The 14,283-nt window shown below is 41.5% G+C and overlaps 1 protein-coding gene across 1 annotated transcript in view; it reads right to left on the bottom strand.

Annotated features, from left to right (window-relative positions):
- Plac1 (placenta enriched 1) overlaps nucleotides 1-14,283 on the bottom strand; it is a 135,737-nt gene that overhangs the window by 46,815 nt on the left and 74,639 nt on the right. The gene's annotated exons all lie outside the window — the stretch shown is intronic.

Below are 14,283 nucleotides of genomic sequence, written 5' to 3'. Positions count from 1 at the left end.
GAAGAGATGGTTAGTCACTCTTTTCCCAATTTACCAGGGAAACATGTTACAGAACCTGTTTGGGGAATCTGGCCCAGCATTTTTTCCATCTGTGGTCAAATGTCTTCCCTGGGTCTAACCACAATCTGTTTTCTCTTGTTTGGACCTCTGTAGACATGGAGAACCCCCAGGGAACATTCTTTTCTAAAGAGTCTTTGTCAACTCCAAAAGCCTTCAAGTCTAAGTTCTGTCCAATCCCTTTGTAAATGTGAGAGACAGTTGCTTATTTGTGAAGTTTAAATGCTCACACTTTTCTCCTCATCAGATACTTTTCCATTCTTTTGATCAATTATCACTGACTTGTGCACCTAGGGAGATGAAACCTGGGGTAGGTCCTCCATTGGATCTAAAAGTTAGCCCTGCAGGAAGAATAAAGTTACTTATTCCAGAGCAAACAAAGGTTGTCCTGGACCACAGAGACAGAGTCTTGGACACAAGAGAGACAGGATGGCCCTGTGCAAGGCAACCTTTTCCACTCCTGGGTTCACAGGAGGCCAAGGTTCTCTGAAACAAATGCATCTGAAAGATTCTTCATAAAGATATCTTAATGAAAATGGCTGACATTGGCCAAACATTTAATAAGTGCATGCTAGACATTGTTCTAAGCAGTTTAAATGCTCATCTGAGCTCATCTAATCCTCAAAACTTTACTCTGCAGTATAGGATTATTATTCATAGCTTAGGAAACTGAGGCACATAGAGGTAATTGCTCAAGGTTAAATAGCTAGTAAGCAGGGGAGCTAGTATTCAACCCAGGACAGCTAGCTTGGGGATCTCTGCTGTGAACCATCATGTTTTCAAGTGGGGTCAATTTCCTGGGAGGAACAAAAGTGACACTGATAATACTGGCTTCTCTAGGGACCGACAGCTCCACCTTGCTTCCTGTGCCTGCATATCTGGTCAGGCCTAAGTGCCTTTCCTGGTTTTCATGACATTCTGTGTCCCTTATACAGAGAAAAAAGCTTCCCCACGCAGACCTGCAAAGTGGTGACTTCATGGCACTGAAAATGGGCCATGTTTTCTTTTTAAAAGTGGAAACATAAAAGAAGATGACACAAAATGGGTTTCCCCAAGCTAAAGAAAGTGTTGGAAAAAAGCCACATTCTTCTCTGCTGGCAAATCTATTAGATTTGTCAAATGTCATCATTTATCTAGTGGCCACCCCGACCCTTTGCATAACAGAGATTCCAAAAGCATAGGCTTTAAATGCAGGGACACTGTGCAACTGCCATTTTTGGATGATCAAGGTTAGTGACTAACAGTGATGTTCTTATACCCTTTCTTAACACCAGATCTGCTTACCTAATGGATCTGAAATCTACCACTCACAAATGAGTTTGGGGAAAACCACTTCTGTTGAAAAAGTTGAATGAAGCCATCTTACTTTCCAGTTTTGAGCATGCAGACATCGTTTGAACATTTTTGAGCCAAAGGCTTGTAAAGCATTACTTTAAAATATATTTTATGGTAGTATAAATTTTCACTGATTCCAACACAGGAGTCATTATGGAAAAACTCAAAGAAGGACCTAGGGCTTTCTATGTGGTAAAAGCCTCTCAGGAATTGGCCCAAGGGAACAGTATCTTAATGGCTATTTTCAAAGAAATATTAGTAGATTTTCTGCATTCCCCAGTATCAGTCCACAATGTATTTTCTAGTCTCTTCCTGCTAAACTCAGAAAAATAAGTACCAAAATTGAAACAGAAAAGGTACCAAATTGGAGATCTTGCCTGATTTGCCTATTAACTCAGCTGATACATGTAGTAAAACCTTATTAAGTGTCACGTCTCCTAAGTGCAACTATAGTAAGACTTAAACAGACTGTTAAAAAAAAGACCCACATGGTGTTTGGGGGCAGAACCTATTACTGCCTACCAACTTTCCCATGTGGAAAGTCGGCCACACACCATCTTATAAGAACCAAACGAACTCCCCTTCCCTTTATAGGAGGGCTGAAGCCTGATTACCTTTCACAATGAGCCAACCTCTTAATTCATCCCAGGTTGCAGCTGGTCTCCAGGAACTTGGAGGAAGAGGCTTGGTTTGGGAGGGAAGGCGAAAGGTAGGAGAGATAGGGGTGTGCGAGTATGTGTGCATGGCACACAGGATCACTTTTGAAGATTTTTATAGGTAGTTCGTACTTTTCAGCTTGAAAAAAAATGTACCTTTGTAGTGTTAGGGGATGACATTTCATTGCAAAAATAAATGATTTGGTCATTACCATTTCATGGTTGCTGGCAACCAGCCTCCTCTGCTTTCTAACAATTTCCATTTTAGGCACTGACGAGCCCTTCAAAGTGATTCAGCCAAATATCCACCCAAAGTTGCGTATTTGGCAGTTTCATACTGAGAAGTCTGGGGCCTCTGGGCAAAAATGTCAGAAAGGGCTCCCTCCTTCTTTGTCAATTGCGAAACAAACAGATCACCATAAACAGTCAGTGGGGGCTCCTTGGGCAGCCATGCTGGAGGAAAGGGAAAGAGCAGAACTTGCTGGCAGGAGCTGCTTCTTGGCTCCAGCTCCTGCTCTCATTGCTGCCTGCCCTTTTCCTGAAGCCCAGCACTGCCTCAGACATTAACCCTAACCGACTCAGGCTCACCTCTTCACAAGCAAACAAAAATGCAAGTCACTGGGGAATGAGTCTAGAGCTGTCAGCTCTAGGAACACTTGGGAAGCTCACCTTATCCAACTGGTTGAAACCACAAACAGGGTGTATCACCCCACAGCCTCACTGGGCAATGTCTCATTGGCATCTGGAACCTACATGGATCTGGATCCTAAGCAACCACAAAGCCTAGGATACTTTGGTTTGCCAGGGAGAAGTGGAAGGTAGAACGATTCTTACAAGGCCTCTTTCCTGACCAGCACCTTCAAGAGCCTGATCCTCAAAGTGCTTTCACATACATGTTCCCCTCAGGCTTGAGGGCCCTTCTCCTGTCTCTTATTGAAGTGACTGTCCCCCTTCTCTTCATTCGGGACTCAAGCTATCCTGATCCCTTGGCCCAGGCCCCACCTATATTTTATCTTTTGCAGAATTTTTTTTTTGTCCTGCTCATAGTACTCATTACCATTTTAAATTAAAGCCAGTCCTCCATATCCATGGGTTTTGCATCCATGGATTCAACAAAATACAGATTTGAAAGATTTTTTAAGAATTTGTGTCAAGCTGGGGTTGAGGCTCAGTGATTGATAGAGCACTTGCCTAGCACACATGAGGCACCGGGTTCAATTCTCAGCACCATATAAAAACAAATAAATAAAAGTCTATTGACAACTAAAAGTTTAAAAAGAAAATTTGTGTGCATACCAAACATATATAGACTTATTTCTTGTCATTGTTCCCTAAACAAATAGTATAATAACTATTTACATAGCTTTTACATCAAATTAGGTATTATATGTAATCTACAGATTTTTCTGAAGTATATTGAGAGGATGTGCATAGGTTATGTGCAAATTCTATACCATTATATATAAGGAACTTGAACATAGTTTTGGTATCCATTCTATGGCAATGTGTTCTAAAATCAATCTCCAAGAATTGACTGTACATGTTCATTGTGTATTTGCTTATTTAGCACTCATCTCTCCTATGATAAGTAGGCTTCATGAGGTCCTGAGGACAGAGGATGTTTTGTTTAATATTGTACTCTTGATGCCTATCATAATGCCTGGCACATAGTTGGTGCTCAATAAATATTTGTTGAGTGAATGGATAAAATGGTGGAATTCTGTACCGATCCATTCTGTAGAAATTTAAAAAGGAGGCCTATTGTTTCCACAGGTCTCTTCCTAGAAACTTCCTACAGTTGACTCTGTTGCAACTTGTCTGTCTGGGACAGAGAACTAGTCCCAACTATTTTCATTCCTCATTCACCCCCTTCTTTTTATTTGGTCCATGATATCTAGTATCTGGGTACCAGGGCTAGGCAAGTTCTGGCCAGAGGCAGTTAGACCTGGGGATTTGCCAAACAGAACTGGCTCTACTACTAGTGTATTGAAGTATCATCCCTTGGGGGGACAAATCATTATTCTTAATACACAAATTTACTTTCCCTTTCCTTTAAGAGCTATTTTTAAGAGAGTATTTGATTCCCTACCTGAAAACAATAGCCAACCTTCTTAACTACAAGTTGCTATGATGTCTGAAAATTTCCCTCTTTTTCCCTTCCCAGAGCCTCTCAAAAGGCTGTCTGCTGTATGAAATGACAGCTGCAGCCATCCAGCTGCTCCAGCACTCCAGCTCAACTCATGTACTCATGTACTCAGTGGTAGAGGTCTTGCCTAGCATGTGTGAGGCACTGGGTTTGATCTTCAACACCACATAAAAATAAATAAATAAAAGATAAAGATTAAAAAAATTTTAAATAAATAAATTTTTAAAAATAAAAAGGCTGAGAATGTAGCTCAGTGATAGAGCACTTGCCTAGCATGTGTGAGACTATGGGTTCCATTCCCAATAGCACAAAAGGGTGGGGGTAGTAAGATGCGTTATCATGGGAAGTTCTGCATGGCGTCCTAAATGAAAAAAAAGTATAGTCGGCAGGGTCCCATATGTCTTTCCTGGCTGTCATTTCCTGCTTCTGGCTATTTCACAGAGCCTTCTCTGTGTCTGGGAATTAAGGGAGATGTGGCTTTGAGGTCAAGTTCCACCACTGACTAGCTGTTTCACTTCATCAAAGTGACTTAACCTCTCTGAGCTTCAGTTTCCTCATATTTAATCCTATGGTAGTAACATAGGTACTTAAGGAGGAAAGGAGAACATAAGAAAACCATGTAAAGAGCTCACTCAGCATGGTGTCTAGAACATAGTGCTCAAGAAATGGTAGCTGTTATTGATACTGGAATTATAAGGATTAAACCAGGAATCAGTTTATTGTAAGTTCTTTGAGAAATTCTTTGTGACTTTATAAATCCTTCCAGAATAACAACATTTGCACATTGCCTTTATATTTACTTAGTATCTTGTACCCACTGTGTACAGTAATATTGCCCTTTTTGTCTCTTTTTCTTGAAATGTACTGAAAATGGCTCTCTCTCTCGGGGGCTGGGGTTGTGGCTCAGTGGTACAGCACCCACCTTGCACGTGTGAGGCACTGGGTTCGATCCTCAGCACCACATATAAATAAATAAAATATTGTGTCCAACTACAACTAAAAAAAAAAAATTAAAAAAATGATGGCTCTTTCTCTCTTGGGGTCCAAAATCTGACTGACAATCTAAGTCCCCATGACCTTTAAGGAGTTTCTCTACAGACTTTGATCATATGGCATCTCTTCGATGCCTTCATCTTCCCCAACTAGTTTGCTTTAATCTTTCCTGCCTGGCCTTGCTAGGCAGCCTCCCCATGCCCTTGACCCTTTCCTGACTTCATTAAGACTTTTTTTTCTTTGTGGCTGTCTGTTTCGTGTTTCTATTTTAGATCAGGTGACTACTTTACTCCACGGATTCTTTAAAGCAGAAAGAACTGTTAGCTATTTGCTGTGAAAGGGCATGCCAGGTTTTTATTTTTTTAATAGTTCTAATTTTATACCTGTATTGCAAAAGAGGAATAATGTTTTCTACATTCCATTCTGATTTCTGTCTCTTTCATTTAGTGGGCTTCCAGAGTGGAATATTATTATTATTATTATTATTATTATTAATTAGAGGGATACCGGGAATTTTGAACTCAGGGGCTCTGGACCACTGAGCCACATCCCCAACTCTTTTTACTTTTTATTTTTGAGACAGAGTCTCACTAATTTGCTGAGGCTGGCCTCAATCATGCAACCCTCCTGCCTCAGTGTTTCAAATCACTCAAATTACAGGTATGTACCACTATGCTCAGCTCCAAGAGCTTATCTTTTGAAAATTCTTGTAATGTATATTAAACATCAAAAGAATTGAGTTTTCCTTTTTTTTTTTTTGCCAGCTCACCTCAGCTGCAAGATCCAAATCCCTCTTATGCTTAGAAAAACTCTCCATGTTGAGCTCCAGTCAACTTTGATGGCAAAAATAATTTCTGTCCATTACCACCCTCACTCTTAGTAATTACCATCCTTACCCATTCCCATCCTTTGATGTCTTACAGGCAAATGTTGACTGGTTGATTATTTGCACTGATGATTATAGCATACCCTTGCATGGATTTTGCCTCCAGAGTCTTTTTATTGAGAGTTTTTGTATTAAACATACACTAAGTCCCAAGCTTGATTTTTAACTGATCCCACATGAAGGAATGATTTTCAACTCATAACACATGAGGAACATATGTTCTGCTTATTTGAATTCAGGTGATATCATTCTTCTTCTTCTAGAAGCTGACTGTTGAGTATCAATATCTGTCACTTTCAGTTCCATTCAACTTTCCCAAATGCCACTCTCATTCATGGGTCTTTTAAACATAGATCCCTTTTCTCAAGTTTTTTTTTTTTTTTAAAGAGAGAGTGAGAGAGGAGAGAGAGAGAGAAAGAGAGAGAATTTTTAATATTTATTTTTTAGTTCTCGGCGGACACAACATCTTTGTTTGTATGTGGTGCTGAGGATCGAACCCGGGCTGCACGCATGCCAGGCGAGCGCGCTACCGCTTGAGCCACATCCCCAGCCCCCTTTTCTCAAGTTTTGCTACAGAACTTGAGTCAGGACCTTGGTATCTCTTGCATACACAGTTGGGACATGAGAGTCCCTATCAGATGCAGCCAGAGTCACTGTTCAAAAGTCTAGACATGAGGTGCACAGCTTTTAAGGCTGTCTCATGAAGGCCACTCCAGACCTTCAATCCTGGAGCAAGGGGGAGCTTGACAAAGCTGGGCATTCACCTGCACACTGGAACCAACTGGGCAGAGTTAGACACCTCTAAAGTTTCACATGTGCTTGGATCAGAGGTTCTTATCTTTAATATCAACTAGTGTCTGAGAATCAGTTATTGTTTTCAATAACCACATATAAAGCTAGCAAATGATTTTCTTTGAAAAGTAAATCTGTGCAGATTCAAGGATTTCTCTATAAATATCATATCTCCCACTAATGTTCCCATATGCTCTGATGAGTGGGAGAGAAAGGGGATGCGGTTACATTTCCAGGAACAAAGGAAAATTCTGGATGTGCCCAATGACATTGAACACTAAGGGGCACTCATGCCAGACTCCTACTCTTGGCAACACATGGGTGTTTTCCCAAAAGCCTGATGAGGTCATTCCCTTGCCTATTGGGTCTGTCACAGTAGGGATTTAAGGTGGCCCAGATGTGGCAAGCAACACATTTCATGAAGGCAATATGTGGCATCTAAGTAAGCAGATTGGCTCTAAGTAGGGCTAAATACATGATGCATAATGGAAGGACTTAAGCTGGAATCTTAACTGCTAGGGCAACTTTGGCCTAGTTACTCAATTTCTCTGAGCCTTAGCCACTCATCTAAGACATTACTATTACTTCAGAGAACTGCAAGGATTCAACAGGATGGTACAAAGAAATCAATCAGCATGTACCTTGAGGGAGTGAAGAACGCCAAGAATTACAGCAGCTGTTACTAGCTTAGCTGCTGTTGAGGCTGAACCTTCATACTTACCTCAATGACTAGCACACACTAGATATTTTTAACAATCAGATTCAATGATAAAGACCATATAGTGTATGATTCTACTTATAAGAAACATTCAAAATAGGCAAATCCAGAGTCGGAGAATGGAGTAGTGGTTTCTGTGACTGGTGGAAGATTGGGAATGACTGCTTAAAGGATATGGAGGTCTTCTTTGGGGCAATGATTATGTTGTAGAAGTAGTTAGAAATCTCAGTAACACAACAGTGGGAAAATACTAAATGCTACTGAGTTTTCAGTACACTTGAAAATGTACTGAAAATGGTAATTTTTAAAAATGGTAAATTTTATGTGATTTGCATATTACCACCAGCACAACAAAAATCACTGGCTTGGTATAAGCACTTTTCTCTCTTTCATGTTTCTCTAATTCACAGATAGCTCCTATATACAGGGCTGAGCTTGGAGTACCTCTTATACCCCAAGGCATGCTGAAAGGTGCAATGGGGTGCTCACACTCTAGGCAAGAATCCAGCAAATTCCCTAGGCCCCCAGCCCTCATTTCATTTTACCTGGTGGTATCTCGGCTCTGTTGTTCTTGCTCTTGACCTGAGCCCATGTAGGAGAAGTGAGAACAGTAAGAATGGAAAGGTGCCAGCAAGAATCAGAAGATTAGGCTTAGGCCCAAAAGAACTAGTGATGTCCAACTCAAAGCCAGTTGTTTTTCAGGCCACTCCAACTCGACCAGAAGAAGCCCTGGACACCCTTGCTCTTGGAAAGGGCCAGTCTGTACATTACTGCAAATAACCTAAGGAGGCCCATGTTATTAATCCCCACTGTACCCTCCTTGAGCAATCACCCAGCACTTCAAATTCCAAGATTCTTGAACTGCAACTAGGAATGTCCCTGGAGTGAATTACTTTTTTGGGGGCGGGGGGAGATTGAGCAACGGCTCCAATCTAGGGTCTAGAGAGTGACTGGAGCATTTGAAATTTGTTACCCAATAAAAATCTCTGCTAAGGCCCAAGACTGAAATAACTCAGCTGGGCTCTGGCCTCAGCAGGGCCCATTCATTAGCTAACACTTCTCATCTGTGATGGTTACAGACAGGTTTTTTCATGCCCCCTGAAATGGGCTTCAACGTTGCAGCTGGCAGACAGCTGTGGCCTCACAGTGTTTACATTACCCAGACTAATGCAGTCTGTGCAGGAGACACAGAATGAATCTGATTTAGCTTTTGGAAAATGGGATTTTGAAAAGTTCCGTGGTTTTCTCTCACCCCTCCCTTCCTGGGCAGCAGAAAGACCGAAGGTGGAACGAAACAGGCATGGCTAGGAAAAGGAGACTCTTGTTTCTGGGGCTGACACTATTCTTTGTTTGGAGCTTCTTTGTGTGACACCTCCAGGTGGTGGGAGCTGCATTGAGAGCATAGGATTAAGACAGCCATAGCGGTTCATCACTCCTGAGCTGGGTCTTACTGGTCTGCACAGGCTCTCTGGGGAGTCAGCACAGCTGGCACAGACAGCTGGGCAAAGGCCCATCAGCAATGGTGTCTGGTCCATCCCTTTCACCTTTAGACATAAAAAAGACAGAAGAGCCAGGCTCCCCCACAGACAGCTGGGACCATGACCAATTTGTTCACAAAATACAAGCAGGATGGATTAATCCTATTGGGGTCTGTAGGACCTACTACACTGCCTCATGGGGAACGTGGTCCACTTCTATAGCCATTTTGTTTTATTTCCTCAGATCAGTGTTAATCAAGGTTCCTAAGACCCTTCTACTCTTCCTGCAAATGCATCTGATATCTTCCTTCTACTCTGTCACCATTGCTACTGCTTTAGGTCAGGGTCATATTTCTTCCTATTAATACCAGGGCTGTATCTTTCTGACTAATCTCTTCTGCCTTCCTTTTCTTCCAGGTGGGTCTCCCAAAACCTTAGAACAGATCCCATCCCATTCTGTCCCACGGCATCAACAAACATTTCTAAAGTGCCAACCATATGTTAAGCCCTTTGCCAGGCATTAGGGATATATGCTTCATGCAGATATAAGCTCTCTCCACAAGGACATCTGCTGGAGAGGAAGAAGAGCCAGGAAGCAGCAAGTTATAGGAAAATGTGAAAAGACCCAGGAGGTTGTGGGATCCCAGAGGACAACATCTAACCCAATGCTGAAGGAAGGGTAAAGAGAAAACTCCCCCAGTGTGGTTTTCATCTGGCCACTCACCTCCTGAAAATGCTACAATGCCTCCACAATTTGTCTCTGACTTTCTTTTAAAATCACATACTTTTAACATATTTAAACGACTTTTAATTCATTTTTAATGTGGCGCTGGGGATGGAACCCAAGGTCTCATGCATGCCAGGCAAGTACTCTGCCACTGAGCTGTATAGCCCTAGCCCTCCTATCATCTTTTTCAACCAAATATCCCACTGACTCCCTTAAAAGAAATCTCTGTTCAAGAAAGACGAGTCCCTTTACTGTTATTCAACATATACAAACTCTCCTGCCTCTTCAACTTTACTTTTGCCTTTTACCCTTGAACTTCATAGTGGTCTGCCTTATTCTGGAGCTATATGGCTCCTGGATAGGCATCATGTCTGCCCTCTCTCCTGTCTTCTTCCACACCACCATGGTGCCTGGCATATAGTGTCTGCTGAATGATGACCTACTAAGCACGTTTTCTTTTCACTATGGGACTAATCTGGCTCCACCAAGCATGAAAATTGGTTTCACTGCTGTTAGATAGGACTATCAGAAAAATCTGTGAATGCAGATGAAGGAGTTGGGAAAATTGCTGTCTCGGTCAAACTGTCCCCAGCTTTGTCCTGACCTCCTGGAAAGAGGATGTTGTCGATAATCAAGTGGAGATTAGCAGTTTCAAGAACTCCAGTAGGCGTATAGTTGGATATATTTTCCATTCTGATTTAAATATTTAGCCTGATTTGTTTTTGGCTTTATTATTTTTTGTTTTGTTTTGTTTTGGTCCCAGGCCTGTTGGTCAGGACTAATTTGTACAGCTGCTTTTTCGTTTGGTTTCTTCCAAGAAAGCAAGAGGAAATAAGGTTGCCAGCAAATTTGCAGTTACCAAGGTTTTTCCTAAGATGAATATTATTTTTCTCTTCTAATACTGCCAAATACAGTATAAAGAGAAGCATGTGATTATTCCACAAATTCAGTTGTACCAGGGGTCAAATCCTGTACTCTGTCCACATCCTGATGTTGAGAGACCTATAACGCAGATTTCCTGACCCGATATTTAGGAAAGTTGTATCATAGTTGGTAAATTCACCCTGATTTTGAGCTTGGATTCTCAGACTTGACTCTTCCTGGATTTCGGCAGGAAGGGCCAGAGGGGCTGATTTGAGTTGGGCAGGAGAAAGGGAGGCAATGGAGAAGTCAGTATGGCAGAAACTGCACTGGAGTGGGAGTTTGGAGCATCAGGTTTTGGTCCATGTTCTGCTACTAACTAGCTTGTGTGATGCAAGTGAGTCACTTCCTCTTCCTGAGCATCTATGGGGACAGGGATTACAGTAGGATAAGCACTAAAGCCCCTTCTTATCAAATATTATTGGATCCTGTGACTTTAGGTTGAAGGTTTCTATAAAGGCTAATTAAGAAAACCCCTCCCAGAAGCTCAGGAGGCAGAGGCAGGAGGATTGCAAGTTCAAAGCCAGCCTCAGCAACAGTAAGGTGCTAAGCAGCTCAGTGAGACCCTGTCTCTACATAAAATACAAAATAGAGCTGGGGATGTGTCTCAATAGTCAAGTGGCCCTGAGTCCAATTCCTAGTACCCCCTCACGAAAGAAAGAAAGAAAGAAAGAAAGAAAGAAAGAAAGAAAGAAAGAAAGAAAGAAAGAAAGAAAAAAGAAAACCCTAAAGGCTTATGGATATTAATAAGTCTTCTTCCCACTGGGCTGTCCTCATGGGGGTCTTTTTGAAACCTGAGACATTGTATCTAAAGAAGTGAGGACCTAGCCCAAGTAGCTCCAACTTAGGCCTGGAAGTCACATTTTCCCTGGTTTTATTGAGATTTAATTTACATACCATACAATTCACCCCTTAAAGTGTGCAATTCAGTGTTTTTAGTGTATTCACAGAGTTGTTCAACCATCGCCACAATAAATTTTAGAATACTTATAACACCTATCCTCTTTAGCTGTCACTTCTCCCAACCCTAAACTCCATCCACCCAGTCTAAGGTGGCCACTAACCTAAATGACTTTGCCTATACTAGATCTTTCATAGGAATGGAACCATATGGTGTTTCTTGTGATGGCTTCTTTCATTTAGTACCAGGTCTTCAAGGTTCATCCATCTTGTAGCATGTATTGGTACTTCATTCCTTTTTGTGACTGAATAATATTCTGTTATATGGATACACCACATTGTTTATCCACACATCAGGTGATAGGCATTTGAGTTGTTTCTACTTTTTGTCTATTATGAATAATACTGTCATGGACATTCCCTGGGGTAGCTTGACCATTTAAAGCTAAGTTTTCAAGGAAATAATTTTTATGATCAGATCATCTCCATTTTGGAATATAGTGGTTGGATCCTGAGGAAAGGTAAATTGGGGGAAGCCAACACTGGCCTTTGAGACCTATAGGAGTTCAGTAGAAACATCCCTGGGATGTATGATTTTAAGACTTATGCCAATTTGCTAGTGGACTCTTATAAGTTTTAACTCTTTCAAGTCTACTTTCATCTAGCATTAGATCATTTCTAGTGTACAGGGAGTTGAAGGTCTTTTGGTATATCTGTCTTTTCAGTCCTTGGTATTGATCAGTCCTGCCTGAGAATCAGGATAGAAACAAAAGAAATAGAGAAGGAACCCAGAACTTTAGGTAGGATAAACATACGTGTTGGCTTGCCTAGGGTGGTAGCAATTTATACCTGCTAAACTAGTGTCATAATTAATAGCATTGCCCTTTACTCTCAAAAGTGTCTTAATAAGGACAATAAATTGTATGATCACCTTAGCTTCAGGCAGCAAACTTATAATGCTGAGCATCGCAATTAAATCTATACAGGCTACAGAGTTTTGCATCTTGTTGAGCTTATATCTCACTGGGATAAAAAACAGACCTCTCAAACTTGCTGAAGGACTGACAGCTCCAAAAGGGTAGTGTGAGCCAAAACTGTACACAATGAAAATCAAATGCTGATGAGATTCTGTATGGGAAAGTGCATTTTAGAGAAGAGGTGAGGTGGAGGGTGGGGATAGAATTTTCTGCAGGGAAGGCTTACTGTGGATGAGGTGAAGCTTAAAGACAACCTTGAATGAAGTACGGGATTTAGGTGCTCCAAGTTCTTTGACAGACCAAGGTCCCGAATGGCCTTCATCCTTGTTCTAATTAAAAGGCATCGTGCTCCTTTGTGCTTGGGCAGACAATTCACATGACCTCCCAGCTCATTTGGCAGCACTTGGGAGAAATCTGGCCTTGCAATCAGACTAAATGATGTGTTACCCTACACTTAATCTCCACCATCCATCAAAATCCAGGGGCCTTGGCCTCAGCCCCTGAACGAGAGGCCCACAGTACCTGGGTAGGATTTCATTCAGGGAATGAATGCAAAGCCCCTAATTCTCCATCCATCTCAGCCCTCTGTAAACAGTTAAAGACTGCAGCCAACAGCAAAAGAACTGCCAACCCAAATGAAAGTAGTGAGTCAGCAAAATAAAGACAGATGGCAATGGATTAACTGTAGCATAGACAGCAAGAAGCAGACCCTCCTTAGTTCTGACCAGATTGCCTCCCCTCAATTTTAGGCAACCTAGTGCTCACATGGAGCCCCTGGCAAGCTGTGCTGAGGGGTGGGGGGAAAGTTTTTGCTGCATCTAGGGTGAGTGTAGCGATAGCAGTGCAGGGGAACACTGCTCAAATCCCCGGTCTCCAGCTAGTTCAGGCATGGGGAAGGGACAGAGAGCACAGGAATGATGAAAAAAGACATTGATCAGCCTTTGACCCCAGCTGTCTCACCTCCCTGTCACAGCGCCATTTCCTTCGATGGTCCTATTTTCAAGAATCCTACTCTGTTGCCCCTTAACTTACTGGTCCACATATCGGATCACGATAATTTGCCCTGTTCTTGCCCATTGGTTTACTGGAACTCAAAGTTGGAAATGTTAAGAGGTTGAAATTATGTCTAAAAGAAGTTTGGGGGTTAGATTTAAGTTTCTATGCCTATGATAATGAATGCTGAGCATTTTATTTCCTAGATCATAAATAAATGGACAAATAAAACGTCTTATACAACATGGCCTAAAGACCATAAAAAAGAAAGGAGTGACATCTTTGTTTAAATGTTGTTATTTATTCTTTTTGTAAAACTTTTTAGTTGTAGATGGATACAATACTTTTTTATTTATTTATTTTTATGTGGTGCTGAGGATGGAACCCAGTGCCTCACACATGCTAGGTAAGCGCTCTACCACTGAGCTACAGCCCTAGCCCCAAATGTTACTTATTCTATTAAGGAATCAGTTGATCAGCAAGCATTTCCTAGCATTCCTCAGGTACCAAACACCTTGCATCCTCCATCACCATGGCCATAACAACATTTTCTCAAGACTATCAAAAGGCCATCTTCTCAATATGACCTATGTCTTTATGCTGGCTACTTGTATTTTTAAAAAATATTTTTGGTTGCAGATGGAAAAATACCTTTATTTTATTTATTTGTTTCCAATGTGGTGCTGAGGATCAAACCAAGTGCC

The sequence above is a fragment of the Ictidomys tridecemlineatus genome, chromosome X (genome assembly GCF_052094955.1).
Source record: "Ictidomys tridecemlineatus isolate mIctTri1 chromosome X, mIctTri1.hap1, whole genome shotgun sequence".
Classification (NCBI taxonomy): Eukaryota; Metazoa; Chordata; class Mammalia; order Rodentia; family Sciuridae; genus Ictidomys; species Ictidomys tridecemlineatus.
The sequence above is the reverse complement of the archived record's forward strand: the minus strand, read 5'-3'. Positions and strand labels throughout refer to the sequence as shown.